This window comes from Wasmannia auropunctata, unplaced genomic scaffold (genome assembly GCF_000956235.1).
Source record: "Wasmannia auropunctata unplaced genomic scaffold, wasmannia.A_1.0 LD336029.1, whole genome shotgun sequence".
Lineage (NCBI taxonomy): Eukaryota > Metazoa > Arthropoda > Insecta > Hymenoptera > Formicidae > Wasmannia > Wasmannia auropunctata.
This window is the reverse complement of record NW_012026861.1, coordinates 1,038,474-1,061,669: the sequence shown is the minus strand read 5'-3', so window position 1 is coordinate 1,061,669 and position 23,196 is coordinate 1,038,474. Positions and strand designations below refer to the sequence as shown.

Genomic DNA, 23,196 nt, shown 5'->3' with positions numbered 1-23,196 from the left:
CAGCACGAGCTCGTCCGTACACGACCGGAGATCTCTCGCAGATAGAGAGAGAAGCTCCGGCTGAGGGACTCCGTGTTGGTACGTACCGGGGTACACGATGCTAACTCGTATTGGTAGATAGGTACCTACCGACCCGGGTCTTCTTCGGGAGCCCCCCCAAGCATATTATACGACCGAAGTCGTGCCCCGGCTAAGACAAAGGGTTCTGCGGATGCCACGTTGAGATAGCACCACGGTAACCGGCGGGTACCAGAGGCAAGAGAGTAGTAGCTCCAGTTTTCAGAGGCGAGTGAAGTCGGTGATAAACCTGATCGATTGCTTGATCGGAGAAAATAATAATTCTCTGCGTTTGACAGGATTGATTCAATAGAATTTAGGTTTCGTGTGATAAAATTAAAATTGAAGAGCAGTGGAAAGAGTTTACCATTTTAAAATTATGCTATTAAATATTACATTTTAATATCCACTAAAAATGTCCTGAAAGTATTTAGAAAAATAAGTGATAAAAATGTTAAAATACATACATTGAATATGAAAGAGAGCGCTTAATTCAATAAATCTCTCTAGAACGTTTGTGACTTTTATATAAATAAAAGCGAATTTGCTTAGAAAAATATAGCGCAGAGGAAAAGAGAGAATATATGCTGCTGGAAGAAAATACGATAAGAAAAATTTGACTTACGACATCTTTCAGTTATCACGTTATATACGTTTACATAACGAACTCCTGGACATTCAGTAAATTTATACTGTGTGCGCTCATCAAACATTGCCATCGGATAAACATTGTCTTGAAAACTGCATATTTTTGATTTAAGATATGATCTATCCATTTACATTTATGTCTAGAGAGGTTTATTGTGCTCGTCATGAATTTCTTATATCCTCGTCAATCATAACACGTGTTACCTAGGGCTCGCAAGATGAAAAGATGCTCGCTTGAGGCATGCAAGAGAGAAATGGTGGATAATACTGCCACGAATAAAAGCTTTTCTCTCTCTTTCTTTCTGTGTATCTCAAGAAATCTACTGCAAATAATTTATGTCTACTAGATTTTTACTTGTAAAATTCTCTTAGTGATTACCTCACAGATGGGCGTAGAGTAATTAAATACCAAAACCATATGTATCCTGTAAATAACTTTTCAGGTAACAGATAACGACTGCTTTAATAGTAGTCAAGGCTTTATCAGAATAAACACAGTAATGAAATTATCTCTCACGTTAAATACTCTTAAATTACAGCTATTAATATACGTACAAGTAGGATAGTATGTTCGACAATTTGATATTTAAAAAAATGTATATACACGATTTCTAATACTTTTACATTTCTATTTAATGTCTGTATAATTTTAAAAGTATTTTTATCGTGAAACATATTAATTTAAAATGCAAAAGGAACAAAATTTCAAACAAAATTTGAAGTGTTTCAAATTTTGTCGCAAATTACATGTTATTTTACGCGGTCTTGCTTTATTGTAATCAACATTATGAAATAACAATAAAGTATTTTGTGTAATGCAAAGAACTTTTTCTTTAATCTCCTGCCTATATTTATAACCTTATTTAATTCTTCGATTGCGAAAGAATGCATCAATTATATGTGCGATCAATAATTAAAGCAACATTTTTCTTGAAACTCTCGCATTCTCTTGACGTTCTATCAGCGCATCACTACATACTGCAAATAGCCGATGCATATCTGCAATGCATAGCTGCAGAAAGAGCAGCGTTCGAGAAGCAAACGTTAATAATTTACAAAATTCGCAATCGCGATCTTGAGATAAAGCGAAGAGGCAGAAAAACGTCGATCGAGCGTAAATCTTGAGAGGCAGAAGATCGAGAGGCCGCGGAGCAATCGCGAGATGCTCGTGACGCAATCGCGGATCTATGATCTTACGCTTGCGCGCGCGAGAAATCTCGACCTCGCGCTCCCGAGAGGATCTCGCGCGCTTAGAATCCTTTCAGGATCTCTCGTCTCGTATCCTGCGCCTGAGTTGAACGCGCCATAGCGACCGGCCTCACGGCGACTTTAGCATCAGTTTAACCTCATTCCTATACTGGTGACGTCAGTCTTCTCGCGCCTTTCCCTCGGCTCTCTGGAGCCTTCCAGCATCTTCCAGAGATGTGCAGGCGATCTATCGACTATCGTAGACGGACGATTATACGCGGTCGTTATGCGTGTTCAGTCGCGAGTCGCGGCGTCGTCGAAAATAACGGATAATCGCTGCAACGACGACGATAACGATCACCGCGTACAAATCTCCGACTTGTCACCCGTTGTTCGTTCTAACGATGGACAAAATCTACCACTACGCAGCCGCAAATTGCGTTTGATTTCTGTAATCATCTTTAGCGACGCGAAAAGCGAACATTGCGTTGCATTGATTGCACGCGCGGGATAAAGAAGAACTGCAAGGAAGAGAAATGTGTGTTATCAATTGCAATTTATGTTATATAATAGCGTGTCTAGTCACAGAAAATTTATTTGGCAATCACAGGATGCCGCAATAAATACTTATTAATATTTAGCAATATTATAAATTATAAATACCGTACGTATATATATTAATCTGAGAGATTTTTGAAAGAGTTTTAGTTTTACAATTTGATGGATATATCTGTTGCTAACAGTCCATTAATCTCACACGAGCAATTAACTTTTTCTTTCTAAATCATATAATTCAACTCGACTATATAATATACAGATAAATTATACCCAGAGAGCTTATCTAAGCATTTCTGTTATATTTAACAGAATGAAAAATTCAGTTAATACAAAATAAGATAGTTTCTATTGTTCGGCAATATCGCGTTGCAGACAAAGGGATTATTGTAAAATTTTTCATTTCGATTATCGCCGCTATCTCTCTGTCTTCCGATATTATCTGCATTTGAACAATCAAAGAATCATCGAAACAAATTACAATCATTACGGCGAATGTGCAAGTGAACCGCACAATGCACCGTTCTTTCGTGGATATTGACTAAATCCGCGGCTCGAAATGGCGTTTCCATCTCGTGTGTCCTTGGCGCGGAGAGAAAACGAGGTATCGTTTTATATACAGCAGCGCATACTGGAGGCGCATCGAGATTGTAATTACCATCAAACGCCATCGCATCTCAAGATTTTTACCTCGCGCAAGCGAAGCGGTTATGAATCACGACGCTCTTGTGTTCTCTTACCCCTCTTTGTTGGAGGCTGCGGTACGGCGGCGCGGCTGAATAGTTCAACGTTTTACACGTCTTACACGATCTCTATGCTGCAAAAGCCGGGACGAGCCATCTATTATAGGCAGATGATTATCGATATTGGCTAACGCCGCGCCTTTCACAAACGGGCGTTCTTTGCGCGGCGCGATCGCGCTCTTTTCCGCTGCCTTCCGCAAAATGAGCGCGAAGCCGAACGCTTTGTCCGGCAAGATGTATAGGTGCGCGACATTTATAAATGATTTATATCGAAAAAAAAAAGACCGCGACTAATTGCGTTATTAGCAACACCTGCGGACACAAATCTGTGGTTTTCGGCGAACAGCTATGAAGTTACGTAGTTAAATGTTATATATATTGTCGTTGCTGTATGTTGCAAATTCTCAGTAAAATTACGTTCATTTAAATTAAAGAACCTTTTGCTTCATTACTGGAGTAAAAAAATTCATGATGCATATTAATTTATTTATGTAATCTGAAATTTACGCTTTCTATATAATTTCATAATATATTATCTAAGAAGAATATTTATTAAGTAAGTTATAAAGTCTAGATTTTAGGAGACGATGTTTTATTATTGATTTCATGGACTTATCTATATATACAAAAATAATATTGCATAAAAATATATTAATTATATTTTAAGGAAAACATTTTTTAAAAGAAAGATATAAAATTGATAAAGTCGTATTTGATAACATAATAAAATAAAATCATAATATGAGTAAATCTATTATTTTAAAATTTTATCGAGAACATGTGCGTGCAGTATTCGATCATTTGTATACATATTCTTTTCCTAGTCTACGTGATCTTTCTCTCGAGCTACATCGAAGCAGGTGGGATAGACGACATAGAAAAACACCGGTCGGGCGTCAATACCCTCTAACTAAGGTGGGTTATAAAAGGTCTATGCGGATCTTCACGGAACTTTTCTCGAGAAGGAATTCACAGTCGACCGTCTGCAAGGACATTCAGGGATGCTCCCAAAAGTCACGCTCTCGACTTTGTGATACATGGAAGAATAACATAAAGAGCTCCGGAGATCTATTCCATATTTTCTGAATCCGAAAAATCATATTTAAATTGGTATACTTATTGTATTCAAATTTTCTCTCTCTCTCTCTCTCTCTCTCTCCTATAATGCATATATTAACAAAACTACATTAGTTCATATTAAGATAACGAAGCTTATCTCTATTGAATTGATTCGAGTTCTCGAATTGACCGGCATATAAAATGAGATTTATATCGCGTCGCCCGGAGGCACTTCGGTACTCATTACAGAGTGTGTCACGTGTCATTGCGAGATAAGTCGCGGTATTTAAACTGAATTGACCGGCGTTCGCGTGCACGATAGTATTTTATGCCTAAGGTTGACATTTGTTCCAACTGATCGGAGTGACAAATTGCACGAGGTCGGAGTAGATGGAAGTCGGTCGAGAGTCACGCGTTGCGCAAGTTATTTATCGCTGGCGCGAAATGTTTTCGTTCGAGAAGTTCACGAATGGCATTTGTTGTTACCGACAGTTATCATCTTATACAATTGCGAAGATAATTAGAAACGATAGAAGAACGTCAGGATAGAACGTGCGAAGATCTTACGTAAGTTATTTATGCACCTGCATCCAATCGATGAATTTTTTGCTATTATAGAACCCGAAGCAACGTGATAAATATAATACGGCAATTACTCTAATTGAGATTAGAGAGCACTATGCTCCGTTCTCTTAGAAATAATCGTAGCAATTATGCGAATACACTTTTTTCACTATTTTTCTTCTATTTTAATCAATTTAATTCACTTCAATTTAAGTCGAAGAGATTTCTTTGCATATATATATGTTAACATTGATAATATTATCGTGTGCTAAATTAGCAAAAATAATATGCATTAGATGCATAAGACAACTTATTTATATCATTGAATTTAAAGATGATCAATGTTTTTAATATTTAAGTAATTATTATTTGTTTTTAGTTCAATAAATCTGAAACATAAATAGTAATAATAAATTTATAAATAGTAATATATATAAATAATTATCTTCGAGAACTGATAACTCGAGTCAGTGACCTGAGAGTGTGACATCGAAATTCAATACTGATCACATTGGTGAGTCCAATGATATAATCAGGTCTTCAGCATTAATTTCGATGGCACCAAAGTTAATCTCGACTAACTTTTTCGTGAAGGGAAATCATATTACAATATTACGCGTATAGTTTTCGGGTATATTTTAATGTGATTGATAGTGTATTCTAATGGTATTCTCTTTTCGTATTTCCAAAACAAGCAGGCGCGTCTCGTATAGGAATTAATGCTTTTCTCTGTTTTAAAAGTAGGCACGTCCCTAGAAGAACTGGAATATATTTTTCGAGCGGGTCGCGCGCGGGTCCCCGCTGAGCGGATTCCGTGGGGCTGAACCAGCACATACATATGTACGAATAACTATGTATAAGACAACATCCCAAAAGTGGCATACGTCCTCGCCGTGACGTGGCGAATTAGGAGACGTCATCGTTATAATAAACGCTGCGTACACTGCGATCGCCGCACTTTCGATCGAAATAAGGAAGTTGATTAGAGATACGATACGCGCCTTTAATTATATTACTAAGAATCGAACGTCATTAATCGATAAATTAGGAATGTTGTACGATTTTGATTAGAATAGATATATCTAAATGATAAAATTAAGCAGTTGTATAAAATAAGAAAAAAGACAGATACGTTATTATTTTACATATGTGTTATTCATAAAACGTAAATGCTATTAATAAAATTAATTAATGTACACTGATACAGTTAAAACATTTTCCTGCGTTATCTTGCGCATTCTTTTCGCACACGCGATATTTCTTCCGCTCTACTTTAATGTATTCGATCAAGGTGTAATTCTCCAAAGATTCGGTTGAAACGATCGTGCAAAATGCATTGCTCAAATCAACCCGACGAATCGGCTTTTGACGTCGATCAGCTGGAAAGCGTGTTGGGGAGGGGGAGGGAGGGGGGGGAGAAGAAAAGTCTCTCGCGATAGAGAAGCAGGCCAACGAAGAAACTTGAAAGACACCTAATGGTGCGCGCTAGCAGATGTCACATGCTCGCCAGTCGATGTTTTCCAAACAGGCGTCCGCCGCCAACGCAGCTTCTTATCCCAGCGTTCAACTCTCCAGTGGATACTAACGATCCTGCGAACGTTAGGCCATGGAGGTCCCGCAGGGGCCCTGAGGAAGAAATTCCAGACTCGTATGCTCCTCGCAGGCCCCGCGTGAACTTTCATTTTCAAAAGTGGCGGAGAAAGAGAGAGAGAGGAGAAAGAGAGGCAGAGAGAGATATCCCAGTCGGGTATCTACAAACGGTCAGATATACGTTTGAGAGCTTGACTAGAGGTACTCTCAGAAGAAATTCTTCCCAGTAATCATCTATTAAGAATCAGGCTTGAGGTCATCGAAAAAATGATAATTTTTTGTAGCCTTAAAGATCAACAGTCTCACTTAATACAAGATACGACACAAAGTGGCTATTCTTATTATACAGTAATAATAATTATATAATAAAAATTGTATGATTATTTCTATTGTAAGTGTGTATTCTTATTATATAATAATAATTATGCAATAAAAATTGCATAATTATGTTGTGTATGTTATGTTATCCTATAACTGTTGTTCTATTATATGCATAATAAAAATAATAATTTAATAATGTAACATGTTTCTATATATCTTCACATATACAAAAATTTTTCGTATATTACAAGTTATGCATCAACAGTTTATTTATTAATATATTTTAAAATATTGCATATAATAAATTAATATTCTCTAATTTTTGTAAAGTCATGTGTAAATTATAATTTTTTGGAGTTCACGCTTTTAGATTTTTATTATTAGATTTGATTAACTCACAGACTTTCTGATGTACGACATTACGTTTGAATTGTTTATTTAAATTTATGAAGAAAAACATTGAAAAACTCTGACTATAAGAACTTTGTTTTCAAAGTATATATCGATGATTTACGATTTAACTTGTTTTGACAATAAAGCTAGGTTCGTCTTAAGAAATACCACTGACGTGAGAAATATTAGCAAACTTAGTTAATTTAAATTTAATAACACATGATATATGTGATAGATTTATTCAGCTGTAATGTATATTGAAAAACTTCGAGCATATAGAATAAATTAATAGAAATTCAATTGAACTTATTTGTGTTATAAAGTTAGGCAATACATGTAACGAAAGTCTCGATCGGACGGTTAAAAGTGTTTCTTGTAACTCTAGATATATGAAAATATAGAGTACATTATCTAATCTATTTGGACTATGAAAGACACATTACATATGCGGAATATATCTATACATGATACTTTACTTCTTTACGCACTTATCATGTAAAGTACATGGCATATAATAACAATACCTATTCGTTCAACACTAAATAAACAAATAAAATATAGTCTTGAAAAAGAAAAATATTTTATAATTATATAATTATATATAGATTTATGTTAATAAAATGATGGTAGTAGATTTTTTTCAATAAGGTATATAGGTATTATATAAACTTGATGATTTTATGTCACATTTTATATGAATGTCATTTTATGTAGTCCAAGCAACGTGACATTTTTGACATTTTTTGTGATGGTAACTCATTACAAAAAAATTAAATGCCTAAACATTTTTGTAAAAACGGGCATATTTTTTTTCTAGTTTCAAGATTTTCAGTCTCATAATATCTTTACGAACCTTTCTAATGGAGATTCTGAGAAAAACTCATTTCTTTTGTGACATTTAAACACAGTTTATTTGTAAATTGTAAAAAATCGTTATTTCATCACGTAAAGCATTCAGAAAAAATTAAAACGTATTAGAGAAACATATTTAGAAATCCAATAACAGTCCCCTTATTTGCTTGTACAGTTATATGAGGAGTTTTCGATCGAACTAATGAATTTGTTAGAAAAAATCGAAATAATATTCGAAAACAATAAGTAGAATATTCTTACAGGAAAAAGATTATTACCAGCCATATATAACTCCAGACAATTTCACTAGTGTATTTCTAGCACTTTATTATTTAGAGAGGGATGATGAATCCATTCCAAACATAAGAGTATAAGTGCTGTTCTATTTGTTGGACAAGAAAATCACATTTGTCAAAAAAGAATATTTTTAGTGCCGAACGGCAAAAATAAATTTTTACGTTTTAATACCTATCCTATTTGCAATTAAAACGTGTTAGACATGTGTTAAAGATAGTGTCATGGAGCCGATTTTGCGGTCAGTGTCGTAGCGAAATCACATTGCGAGGGTAAAAACATTCCGCGCTCGTCGGCAATTTGGCGCGTAAACATGGCAGATGATATATTGACAGCGCGATTCCGCAAATTTCTAGCGTAAAATCGCGTCTCACTCACCTCAGCTTAACATTCATGTAGCCTGTGAGATAAATCCAAGGCGAAACGAACGTGATTGTTTCTTGGCAGAGACTCCGAAAGGAAATTCCAACGTTTACTTTCGAGGCGAGTCTTCTGAGTTAGCGACGTGTACACACTCACGCGCACCAGGCATTCGAATTTATCGTTGATTTAACGCGAAAACACACACTGTTCACCTTCCGACGAACGATCTCGCGAAGCAGCTCCAGAGGATGCATCGATTTGTATATCCTACCGATCGATTTCGTAACGCGAGGCAATTGACATCGTAGTTCACCAATCGTAGTTGTCAGGCACCTTGACGTGCAGATGAAAGCTGCAGACTTCTCTTGGCGGATACGCGCATATGAAATCGCGGCTGCACGAGGGATCGGTTTCATGTGCTCCAGATAAGCTACAGCTCTAACGTAAGCACACGTTATCACGAACGTGTCGACTCCGCATTTCGCGTCCTGAAGTCACTTCCACGAAGATGTCCAATAAACATTTGTTTGAGAGTTTAAGACTCACTCTTATCTGAGGTATCTCCACTATAGAAGCTTCAATGAATCCGAGGATAAGCACACGCGTTTTAATTCTGTTCAGGAATGATGTGTTTTCACCAATAATACGACGATCTGATCTCACTTCTACGGCGGATCCGTATCGGGAGCACTTTGTGGAAAGTCGGGGGATTCCCTCACGAATGAAAAGAATATAGATCACTCACTCGTTGGTATTGCGAAGAGAGAAGCTGGAGTTGACGCGGGAGATAGAGAAGAATTGACAGTGGTGGCCGAAGGAGAGCACACGGACGCGCGCGATCGTGGGCATGCGAAAGAGGAAGAGTCAGCTTTCACGAGAATTCCTGTCGATCCTTCGAGGCCTGCTCTTTGGTCCGCGCGTCTCACCTTGCGGAGAGCGAGTCTCCAGGTCGGCCATGCAACGACGCACAGGTCCACGCTGAGCAGGACTCTCTCTCCTCGCCTCTCCTGCGCCTCGTCTTCGCCGTCTCTCTCTCACTCTCTCCCTCCCTTTCCACCTTCTACTACTACCACCACCACCGGGCACCGTGTTACCACCACCGTCGTCATCATCATCGGCGCAGCGGCACGGCAGGGCACCTTCTCCTTTGCCGCCGTCGGGCTTCTTTGGTCCCTCTCGCCCCACCGTGCCGCCACTCTAAAACGCCGCAAAGCAGAAGACAGCTCTTAACTTCCCCGCCTCGCACACCTTCGCCCCCATCCAGCCTTCCCACCATCCTCCTTCTCGCACCTCCTCCGTCTCTTCGTCTTACCTCGTAGAACGTTCAGTTCCCCTACTTTGCTCTTCTATCCAGGTACGACACGCAGGTATACACCACACGTACACACGCACACTAGTCGCTAAAGCTCCTGACTCGCAGTAGTAGGTGTAGGATACATTCGTACGTTCGTGCGATACCGCGCATAAGATTCATCGGAGGCTCCACACACCTGAGGGGTTGCGTGCGATGCATCTGGACCAAAAGAAACAAGAAAAGCATGTGTTCTGCTCGCGGAAAGGATACGAGAAAGAGAGAGAGAGTCTGAAGATGCCGCGGAGATGGAAAGGTCGGGGGTGCAGATGCTGTTCCGGCGAAGGAAGTGTTTAATTTGATGATGATGAGCGGTTCCAAAAGTGTTCCAAGCAATATTAAATTAATCGAGTGGGCCTTTATAAAAAATAATGATAAGATGACAACATGTTCGCGCCTTAATCATTTTACATTTTTTATAAATAGAATACTATGGAATCTATAATAAGGTATCAAAGATCGTTGAACGAAATTATTTTTGTTAAAACTTATATTCTGCAAATTATTTTTTAAGCAATAATTTATTTGTATACGTATCGCTTCTAATTATTGCTTCTAAATATTTGTTTTTAATATAATACCAATATATGTAATATAAAAGCATCACATATAATAAATGTAATTTAGTTCTTATTAAATCTTTTATTAATCTCTATATAAAGTTTGCAAGATAAAATAAGCTACTCGTACTACCTGGATTGATTATTTACGGAGAAATAAAGAATTTCACTTTGTATCGTATTTTGAAAAATGAATGTACAGTTAATTCCCATTGCCTTTACATATCAAAACGTTTGATGTAATAATTAGAATAAAAATGATGATCTCTAAGTAGTATATCATAGTTGCAGTGTATATCTAATCGGATACACGGAGAGTACTAGTAAGAATCTGTAATCGAGTTACGTAAAAGCCATGTTAGACAGGCGTGAAAATACATCGTGTTCGGTTTCCAAGAAGAATCCATTCCCGCGGAGTTGCTTCGAGGAAGGAACTCTCGTCGTTGCATCTCAAAAATTACGGCAACACGAAGAGTACAACGACCGTTTGCCCTTTTCACGACGTACACGCTTGTTTTATCGTAAATATGTTCTTGTCGAGAGATATTCCGCAAAAGAGCAAACGTGCATTTATTCAATTTCTTCATTCGCTTTTATAAATCAGCCGAAAAAAATGCCGACGATTATGTTCAATAAATTGCATATTAGATAGACGGTTCAAAGTTTGTTTGTAGGTTGCAAGGTAATGTAATTTAAAGCAAGATTGATAAGTCTCATAGATATTCACATTATCGATTGCTTGATAAAAAGCAATCAAATACATTACAATAAAATTTAGTATTATATTAACTTTATTTTACTATCTATATGTGTGATACCTTTTTGATTATAATCTACTTATCTTATTAATGTCTTATTAAGTTACATGTTACCATAAAAACGGTACATGCTATACTATTAAAAATATATATTATACAGTATAAAAATAACATGAAAATATGTACTTGTAATCAAAGTAATTTCGATAATAATCTCCAATGTAACACAACCATATTCTTTTATTGTACTTTTTGACATTATGTTTTTTATGGAAGATAAATGAGATACCCCTGATTTACAATCGTGTTAATTTGATTTGAAATAAACCTGACCTGCACAACCCCAGCTATGACAGGGGATACCCTATCTTTATAGATTTCACAAGGGATGCTGGTATTCAACAGGTGCCTGACCATTCCCTCTCGATAGCTTTGTAACTTGGGGCGGTCCTCCGAAGCAACTATCCCGATTCACCCTCGGCGCCGTATGTCTGCGGGACACCACTCCCGTCTATTGTTCACCTCAAGTGGTTTGAGTATCCACGTGATATTGTTTAGCACCGACAGATCACATAAAACTTATATTGTTACGGACGCACAGGCCAGACTAGTTTAATATGCGTAACGACCCAGGAACAATAATCAAAAATTTCGATACCTGAAAAGTTGAAGTTTTCCTTAAAAATGTATCTAAAGTTGAAGTATTGGTTAGGATCGTAGTTATTCCCTGTGGACTCCCTATCGGTGAAATATCAGCGGGATATAACTCTAACGGCAATTCTGTAAAAACTGTACTTTTGTTGTTGTTTCTTAGTGCTTGGTACTTCTCTATTATGAAAAATACACTAATATAAATCAAAATTAATTTTAAACTCAATTTATCAGATTATTTTTATCCGATTTTAGAAAAAAAACATATAACATTTTGGAAAGATTTTAGAAAGATTCATATAACATTTAGAAAATTTAATGCTTAAGGTGTGATTTCTCTCTCTCTCTCTCTCTCTCTCTCTCTCTCTCTTTCTCTCTATCAAGATTTATTACAAATCTATAGTATATATATATATATATAATGGATCAAAAGGCAATCATATGTTCTTTCAAGAATCAACAAGTAGTCACGAGTGCGCGTGGACCTAAATTTAGCTACTTGCTTTCCTCTTTCGCACATTCTCGCCATCATCCATTTTGCCTTGCTCCCCACTTGGTGATCATGCATCCTTTCGTTTATACCTAAGAACTTCTCGCTTCCACGCATGCTCTTCTTATGGAACTCTTTCGAGGAATTACTTTGCCCGTTGTTTAACGACGTTGCGGGATTTCTGTTAAAGCTTTACATGACTGATTAAACAAACGTGCTTCTCCGTGCGCCACAAAGACGTGCGTGACGTAATGTAGAAGAAGCGGTATAAAAAAAAAGAGAAATACTGTTATATAAATTAGAATTTGTAAAAAAAGAATATGAAAAAAACATACAAACTCCGTTTACAGTAATTTCATTATGACGTTTTTGTAATACTTATGAAAATAAAAGTAAAATTTTACTTGCAAATGTAAAGAGACGCTTTCAATTTTGTAAAAGTTGCAAAAGTTTATCGTCCTTAATTGTAACACTAAATGATGATGATGGATGGCAGCGTTAACTCGACGGAACATGGCAATTGTTCTCTTCAGGTGAATTCACTATTTTTGGTTATTGCTTAATATTAATTAGCTATGTTTTCACACAAAGTAATCTGGCTATTCTAACAACAATGGCTTAAAATTTCGATGTTAAAGAAGTTTCTTTCCTTTCAAAATGTACTGTACGAAGGTCAGAACCATTATGTTTTTTGATGATCCATACTGTGAAGATGTATTATGATATTATATATTGAAAGAATCTGTTCCTAACAATAATATTTGTTGCGAAAGAGAGAAATATTTTTGTCTCTGAGGAAAAGTATGTGTTTCAATTTACAGAAAATTCTACTTGTAATCCTGCTCTATGAAACTTCTCAAAGGAACGTTGGATTCTCCGCATTCCTATTACAACCGCGAGGAATTTCACGTTATCGTGTACGATAAAAACAACATACTCCTCTTTAGAACTTTGAGGAATGATAATCGATTGTGCGCGCGCGCGCGCGCGTGTGTGTGTGTGTGTGTGTGTGTGTGTGTGTGTAGCAGCTTTTCATCAAAATTTTGTGAAAGAAAAGAGACACGATTGTATAAAAAAATGTTCAGTTTTTAATAATATAATAATCCATTTTTTTATTCTGTAATTTCAATAAGATAAAATTCGCAAAATCTCATATTTCTAAGCGCGATGACACGGATCGAAGAGTGCATCGATTGGATGCTTTGTTTCAAGAGAACGGCAGATAGAGCTTATATCCGCATCCTTATGGACCCAGTCTGCGGTATCTCTCATGCTGATCCATTGTTGAACCACGAGAGCGTGGCACGAGAACACGAAGAGTGGCAAAAGTGCCCTCGAGGCATCTCGCACCGCGGCTCTCTCGTCGTTGATGCAGGTAACTCCCCCCATGGGACTTAGGCGCTGGGTACACCATGGGCATAGAGCGACTAAAATACTGCCCAGAAGAGAATACCGGTTCAGAGAGCAATGGCGCCGCTACTTCAGGGCTCAAAAAAAGTTCCCTGAATCAAGTTTAGAACCCAGACTCGCACGATATCGCTCTTTTAGACTATAGACAAAAAGTAAGGGATTTATGGGGCAACGTCTTATTGCATTAAGGATACTAACGCGATAACGAACGGCAATGCAGTTGCTGCAAAGGCACGGAATGCCGTTCTCTAATTCTCTACTCTGGTGTAACATTTACTTTTTTTTGTGGAATCAAAATATTACTATAAATATCACCAGAGAAATTTGATGTACAAGACTACAATTAGACTACAATTTTAGACTACAATAAAAAACATAAAGATATTTGTATTAAAGTTATTTTAAAATACAATAGAAAATATTACTTGAATTAATTATTATTATTAATTTGTCGGATTTGTCGTTCATTGGATCAAAATTCTTTGAGATATATTTGATTCTTGGAATTCGCCTCTGAAAATTCATTGATAATAATACTGCAGAAATTATTTATTTGAAATTAGGTTTTGCATTACTGAAAAATAAAAGGAAAAATGGTGAGTCGTTTCTCTCGCGTGAAGGCTCCTGAGATAATCTCTCGTATACATTCCTGAGTTACAGACCGATCAAATATTTCAAGCCGGACACAGGTTTGCGCAAAAGAATGCCCCATGAGGATAACGTGATACATCCACAAACTTCTATACATATACTATGGAAGTCTATGGGTGCATCATCCCTCTTCTTTCCGTCCTTTTCGAATCCATTCTTCTTTTATCGTTCCTATTGCTTTTCGTCAACGCTAACCTTCTTGTTTTTTTTTCGCCGGCTTATACGAAAACAAATTGTCTGTTGCACTGTTGCCGGCAAATATTGTTTGCTATGCGGGAGATCACGAATACAAGCGAAAGATCAACAAGATGCTGTATTTATGACATTTTGGCGCCGTATGGAAATTTCTATTTTCCAAAGAAGAAAGATTCTCTTTCGGGCCGGTACGACTCAACGTTGCAGAGAAATATGATGTAATGAATTTTTGCGTTAACGAATCTTAAATGTTTCCAAGTTTAAAAATTCTTCAAGAGTGTAAAATTATCTTAACATAATAATTGTAAATAAAAGTTTCAATACAATGTAAATTATTATCATTTAATTTTCTTCAACTTTCAAATATCTGTGTTTCGCATCTACAAAAAATTATATTTTTAAAAATATATATATCCAATATTTTTTTGCGAATGAAAAGGAAGATAAAAGAAATGTAATCAGATGTGTCCTCTAATAATCGATGGAACAGTTGATAACGTAGAACTTATTGTTAGTGGGATCTTTCTAGTCGTCTTCTCCGCTTCCCATACGTCCTACGAATGATCAATATTTGCGGAAAGGAAATGAATAGGCAAATATACCGGCGCCTCTTTTTACAAAGCACGCCGCTTTAAGGACGAAGACATCTGGAAGACGTCCTTACGAAGGCATCGAGGATCGTCCCATCGACCATTAGCTGGATCGAGAGCCGCAGAGAACCCCTAATAAATATTACTGCGGTTTCTTCATAATCAATATTTGTTAAGAGACTCTATTTATAGAGGCAGCCGAGCGGCATTTCCGTATCGAGATCGTGATATCGTACCTAATAAATCGACAGCAAGCTTGGATCGATAAACGCTTTAATTGGCACTAAACACGCTCATTATGAATATCGGTAGCACGATGAGAATGCGCTACCGATATTCATAACAAGCGCGTTTAATGTCAATTAAAAAGAACGTGGCTACTTCTTTTACGCCGGATTGCTGCAAAGCGCAAACTTTTCACCGAAAAAATTGACTTTCCGCGCGAAAAAATATTATTTCGTGGCAATATCAGTGTACAGAATTAAAATTTTGCTGGAACTCGAATGAGACATTTGACAGTGTCAAATTCTTCATTGCATTCTTTTTGAAACTATTTTGGTTGTTTTATCGACAGATTTTACAGATTGAGCAATCAGCAGTGAGATATTTTAGAATACTATCAATGCATTCGCATTGATGTAAAGCAAAAGCATCTTTTTACATGTTCTGTGTTGTAACATTTTTACGACTGTCTTGTCAGGCCGCATGTACCATCGATGGTACTTCACGTGAAAATTATTCTATACTCAAAATATTAAACAGCCACCTGAATGAAAGTTCAGCATGGGTCACCGTAATGGTAACACGTAACAGGTATTAACATTGCAATTTTAAAGAGCTGATAAGATTGCGGATTATTTATATAACTTTTACAATAAATATTAATCCTAAAAATATCAAGTACTAATTTTTTTTGTAAAATTTTATAAACTGATATTACAAAAAATTAGTGAAATTCTAAATTTTTAAAAAATTAATGAATTTTTAACGTTAATAAAGGAAATGGAATTAAATTACAAATGGTATTATCAAGGGTGTTAGCGGCAATGTATTTCAATGAGGTGAAAAAGTTCAAAGAGCTATTTTTAACGTTAGCTTCTTTAAAAACGATTCCGAGCGAAAACCGCTTCCTCACTATCGATCTTTTTTGCGTCATGGGGCCAATTTCTTGACACATGCTCGGACATACGACACGGCATCATGGGGAGCGGCTTTTTGCCTCGGAGTCCGCGCGGTTTTAAAATCAGCAAGGAAGATACTTCTCTCTTCTCTCTCTCTTCTCTTCTCTTTCAATTGACGATTACATCGAAAGAACGAGCCGGACTTCGAAATTTTTTGGGTATTAGCCCGAGCAAGAATCGAGCAATGCGATCATCAATATGTCAGCAGATTTATCTCGCTCAACCGAGAAACCTTAACTTTTGATTCGGTGCTGTCGACAAGTTGGCAATTAGCTACCAACGGAATTGTGATTTCATGGCAGTTCTTTTTGACACAAATCAATTATTCTCAGGTGCGGAACGTGTTAGACTTCACGGTAAATTAACAAATTTCACGATTATAAACAAACATCCAAAATTTCCAATTTTTTAGCAGAATTTGGCAATTATTATTATTTTTTAAGGAAGGCGATTTAAATAGACGAAAAAACATGCTTACCTTTTACATAACAAATTGAATGATAATTCGAGCAAATAAAAATACTTTACATGATAATTTACATTATAAATAAATGATTACTCAAGACAATATGCAAAAACGATTATGTAATTACGAAGCAAACAGTGATTCATGCTTCAACTATTATTCGCGAAAAAAGAAATATTAAAAATATTAAAAATTTATGATTTTATTAATTAATCCGTCATTAACTTGGTTCCTGCCTCTAATGCCTTCTTTTTGAAAATACGATTAAATAGGTTGAATATCGGGGCAGGTGAACAACCCTGCGACGTGTATTGATACGAAAGGAGCTTAGATCGCGCGTGCCCTGTCGCGTCCGCCATGTTCTTCCTCGCCGCAGCAGCTGACTTTTCAGGAACGTCACACTCCAGATCCTCGAAGACTCTCGGCACTTTGTAGTGACGAAGAGAGGGAACGGAGGGTAACATCACCTTCGCGTGTTTACCTCTTCTGTAACCGGTTTCTCTCCCCTCCTCCCACCCTCCCTCCTTCGCCCCCGCCGGGGCCGATGTGCATCGCCTCTCTCTTTTCCTTCAGCGTCGGCTTCATGCTGGACGAAGGAATCTTCCTTCTCCCTCCACATCACTCTTTCTCGCGTCTTCCTACCTCGCCGAAGCCTACGATCTTCTCTCCCTCCTCCTGCTTCTCCTCCTTTCTCCCGTCTGTCCGTCCTCTCTTATCGTCCCGTCTCGTTTCTCCTCTCGGCACCGCGGTATTCAAATGACCTCGGATGATGAATATGGCCGTCTCTCTCGTGCCATCGGTCCGCTACGGTAATTGCCGCCATTTCTGTCCTTATCTGCGCCCGCGGTGCGTATGGTTCTCTCCGCACGCACGCAGCACGCACGCACGTATGCACGCTCGTACCTCACACGGCACGCACGTATGCATTCGCAGATTGGCTGCATCATTACGTTTCACCCGTCTGCGCGTGCGGTATGTATCTTGGCACATCTCGTGGCGTATAGCTCTTATAGACCCCTGAGAATTTCGTAAAGAGAGCGCGGATAAATCGCGCGGGAACTTTGCACAAGGTCCTTCTTCCCCAGCCTCCTCCTTCTCTTTTAAAGGCACCGCGGGGTTCTTTTTGGGCATCGGAGGTGCGAGGATACCAAGAAATCGAACCTCGTAGATTATCTTTGCGCGTTTGGTCTCAGGGTACAGCACGTTCAAAATTCGATCGGGACTCCAAGAAATGTGTTTCTCGAAACTCAGACAGTTCAATTGACTCCATTTTTTTTATAATTATTATATGAGTATAAATTTTTTGCATAATTTATCTTTAAAAAAGTTAAAATACATGTATAGCTAAACTGAAATAAGTGAAAAATGTATTTAAAAAAGAATTATTTGCATTCGAAAAAATTATGCACTATTTGAAGGTAAAAATGGATTTTGTGTTCATGTTATTTAAATTAAGAAATAATTTTAAAACAAAAGTTTTCGTACATATGTGATTTTGCTGTGCATCACGCATTGTTCTCACAGGGCCATTTTTAAAAGAGGTTCGTTGGACCGATTGCCAAATGTCATACATCGTTCAGTTGACCTTTACATCTGGAAGAACCACCAGTATAGATTATCAGGTTGCAACGAGCGTCGATATCGTCGCGGTACATCGGCATTTCTAACTCTCGATTGCATTCCCACGCCGCGAATTGCACGAATGCCGCGGATGGTCCGCCAACTTGGCTCCGGCATCTACGATCGTTGTTGCACTCGGTATTGTGCATGCCGGCGAACCATCGAGGAACCAGTCGGGCGAATGCATTTCTAATCAGCAGTAACTCGCGTGCTCGTGCGGCTTACTGCATCGCGCATTAGGCGAAACACGAAGGCGTTCTTTGCCATCCTATCGTATACGAGCTCGAGGAATTCCATGTTCGATTGTTAACAGTTAAAATGTTTCGACAGAATGTGTAACGCTGTACTTTTTCTCGACAAAATAAGAAGCGAAATTTTATGTAATTAATATTATATTAATTTTGTTTTGAAAGTTTTTTCTTAGTAATTTTTTAGTAATTATTATTAATCAAGGACATTGAGATTTACTATATTACTGAGTGTACTAATAATTAAAATGTTAAAGTGTAAATTAACTTTACAATTTAGTATAATATATTACAGATATTACTACAGAGGTTTTAGTATAGGAAAAAAATTTATGATGCCGGATGATGTAACCATGTAACGATGATATGTTATCAAATATATAATAAATAATTCAAGTAAAATATAATAAGAACTATAAAATTACGGTAGTAAATCTAATCGCTGAATATTCGATGAAATGATACAGCAGTGCTTAGCACTATCATATAGATTTAGGATCAACCTGTACCTACACCTTGTGCATGAGTAGCTACAGGGCGAACAGTGATCATATCCATAAAGTTCCCGTGATCCCTTCGTGCTCGGCATATCGAATAACAACTATTAGTGCCCTGTCGATCATTACAAGTAATTTGTTAAAATGCGAATTTGCAGAAAGATCCAAACAAAATTTTTTTTCCAATAAGCAACAATTATTCTAATTCCAGCAAATTTGTCAATTAAGAAAAAATATACATTAAGAATATATTAAGAATATTAAGAATATCAAGAAAATATATTCATTATATTATTCTTCAATAATGGTTGGAAAAGTTCGAATTCTCGATAAAGATAGATGGAACAGACAAATTTTTTTTTAACAACTGATCATAATTTATCGCAATCGCTCTTACTTTTTTGTCTGATTTCAAATTGGTTCAAAACCAAGTTGTTAGCAATGAGGACGCAACTTCGACGGCGGCAAGCGTAGGGCAGCAATCTCGGCAATAGCCTGAACTTTAGAATTCAGACTCGGTCGTGACCTGGCTTTGTGCCAGTTTTAAGTTGATACCCGTCGGAGTGTTTCCCTATGTTGTGTCACGGCCACGTGAATCCTGTCGCTGCTACCGTGTTGCGGCGGCCTAACGGTGCTACACGGAGTTGATGGACACGGTAGGGAGACACTCGCCTCGCGACGACGAGGATCGCTATTATGTCAGGAATTGCTGACTCAACGCGAGAGGTGCCTAGCCGAGCGGTGTCTAGCTGAGATCGCCCACACGAGGGCGGGGAGGAGGGGGGGAGGGGGCTCCGTTGCATAGGCGTGCAATCGGGAACACGTTGGATTAGGCAATACCCGGCCATTTTACAATTGTCCCATGCCACATGTGGCACTCATTCTCACCGTGATTTCGACATACCGGTAATCCACCAACGTCTCTCACGATTAACAGTTAATAGGGTGGTGGAGATAGTGGACGGGATGGGAGCTATATGAGGGAGTTACTTTAATGAAATTGACAAACGTTTGCGATATATTAAGCTAACGTGTCAAACGAGAGCGCTGAATATAAGATTTATCGCTCTGCAATTGCATGGAAAATTTAGGTGAAATAGGAACGTGCAAGAGCCGTACTGTGCTTTCTGCATGACCGCGTTGTTATTTATTGCCACACTGGCTGTTAATTTGATAATTTGAACTGTTGCACTATGAGCCGCACCCAACGTGATTAGACTCGCTCTATCTTTATAAGATTGTGACAATTGAATAACGCATAATTGCATATAAATAGAAATGCGTTATTATTAACAGTATTCCTTTCGTTATGATTACATCTTACGATATAAATTAATATAAATAACACGTCAATACTTGTGCTATGTATGGAATTATTCTGTCTGTAGAAACTGCATCCATATAGTTTGGTATGTGCCACATGCCACGCCAAACTCGATCGCTTCGCCACATCCAGTTTATAGTTCGCTCGTTATTTTCTCGTGCAACCACTCGTCGTGGGGAAATCCATCATGTAACAATACGATCGCGCGTTCGCCGCGACATTAATCCTCGCGGGACATCAGCGGCGAGAATAAAATTCCTGACGGGGCGACTCGTAAAGCTCGACCTCTCTCGAAACGGAATCAGCGATACCATAAAGCAGGGGGCACGCCGTGGCGTGTCGATATCGGGTCCCCCCGGTGTTTACGTTTTACACACCCGTGCACGGTATCCCAGGCGAAAGTGTGCGCACCCACACGACCGCGGGGATATGTCGTGTGCACGAATGTATAAGCGGCGGCGACGGCGTGCACGCACGTGGAACGGGCAAATATATATGGAGAACGATAGGCGATATAAAGTGGTAATGTCGCGAGTACCGTGAAACATAGCTGATTGGGCGGGTTTAGCCGCGCCTTATCGCCGGTTGCTCGCCGTATATCCACCGGATAAAGCACGTCGTATGTATAGGGTGATCAGGCCGATGGTATGCCTTAAATAATGCACGTACGTATTGCACATTAATTTTTTATCTGTCATCTGTTGTGTAAAATAATACGTAAGATACTCAGATGATTTTTTTTCTTTTTTGCACACTGGAAAGATTTTTTATTATTAATTTTCTGTTTATTTTTTGAAAAAATAGGATAAAATAATGTTAGTACTACTACATAAATCCTTAGCTGCCAGTGGCTGGATCAGCTTGAGACTCCATATTCATTAGTTTTAAAAAAATATTTAATAATTTATAATAATTACTTATATATCCTCTTTATAAAGGTATAAAAAATCGTAAACTATTGCTTTTTTTATTGCTGCTTTATGAATTATATTTATATGTGGACAAACTGTTTGATTATTTAATAGAGAAGGATCCAGAATAATCCAATGACAGTCCTCCGAAGAGTACGGTATCCGAGGATTAAAAAAAATCTACGAAACAATTTAATCGTTCGAAAATTGATACTAATTTTTGATGTGATAATAAATAATAATATGATAATAAATCGCCTAATTTGTTAAATAATAAGTGTCTTTAAGTACTTTTTAAGTATAAAATTTATGAAAAAATTTAGCAATATTTACAAAAAATACAAGATTACATTACCAAATCATTTCATAAAATTTTTACTGTGAAAAAATTGTTGAAAATATTAAGATATATCTTTCTGTATCGATGAGTGTCTTAGGTATTATTTATCAATCTTAGCAGCATAAAAAAAGTAGTTTAATCTAATTGTTCAATAAATTGTATTTGTACTTTTTAAAATATTTAAAATATTTGTCGTTATATAATTCGCTGTCTTCAGCGTAGAGGAATGTTTCGCTATGAATCTTAGATCACCCGATATATACACTCGTGCGCGGCCATATACACGCGATTACGCGCACATATATCCTCTCCATCACTCTTGCAACGTTTCTTTCCCTCGTCGTTTTCCCTCGCGAGTCTATCCGCACGGTTGGTCTGCAAGCGACTTCATCATCGTTGCAGTTCATGAAACGAATATCTCGCACGCGCTATCTCTTACAGGAGAGGAGGACGAGTGAATTGCAGAAGCTTATACCATAGACATCATTAGGTTCTTCTTAGAAACCTATTCGCAGTTAAAGTTTCATTTCAATAATTATCTTATTTTCTTCAAAGAGAATATAATAAAACTGTCATAATAGAGACTAAATTTAACATAGATTTAAATATCCAATTTTCCATTTGAAAATGCATATAGGAGCAAGTACGCTTCTTCGCATATCTTTTTTCCACAACATCTGGCGTAGTTCATGAACGCATTACGAGTGCACACGAGAAAACGTCTATCATGAATATACGAGCGTTCTCGACCACGTAGCAAAATTGGAGTACGGAGGGATGTAACGATATAGAGAAACTCTTATACGCTATGGTTTATGGGCGTGATGAAATTATAGGGAGGTGATAAATGCACGATATTCTCAGCCTTTCCTCGACGACGTTCGAAGTGCACATCAATATTTAAACGTGATAAAACGCGTCGCCAAGATAACGTGACGATGGAGCTAATTTAATCACAGACGCAATGCGCTTCAACTTGTCACTAAAGTATAGATCGGTCACGACGATTTAATTCAGTTCCTTTTCCCGTAGAATAATATCGAATTTTGACTTACATTTGACTTGTAATTATGTTGTACGATACAACTAACATAAAAGTATATAATATTATATATTTATGTTAAGAAAATTACAAGAAATTATTGATATTATATGTATTATATGTATGTATGGATTAATATAAGATCTATATAAATATTGCCAAGGTGCAAAAGTTTGTAACAGTTTATGAGAACTTCCCAAACGTTGCTAGATATGCGATGCAATCTGTTCAATCATGCGTGCGTCGTCTTTTAATTTGAAAAACAAAAATTAAAATTTTATCAT

The 23,196-nt window shown here is 37.4% G+C and overlaps 1 protein-coding gene across 3 annotated transcripts in view; it reads right to left on the bottom strand.

The window, feature by feature from the left end:
* Positions 1-23,196, bottom strand: part of LOC105452573 (epidermal growth factor receptor) — a 153,008-nt gene that overhangs the window by 54,471 nt on the left and 75,341 nt on the right. The window contains exon 1 of one of the 3 annotated variants that reach the window (XM_011693802.1): positions 8,643-9,600. The exons of the other annotated variants lie outside the window; for them this stretch is intronic. The gene's annotated coding sequence lies outside the window, so the exon portion shown is untranslated. Of the gene's footprint in view, positions 1-8,642; positions 9,601-23,196 lie in introns of those variants that run through there. 3 annotated transcript variants of the gene reach the window in all.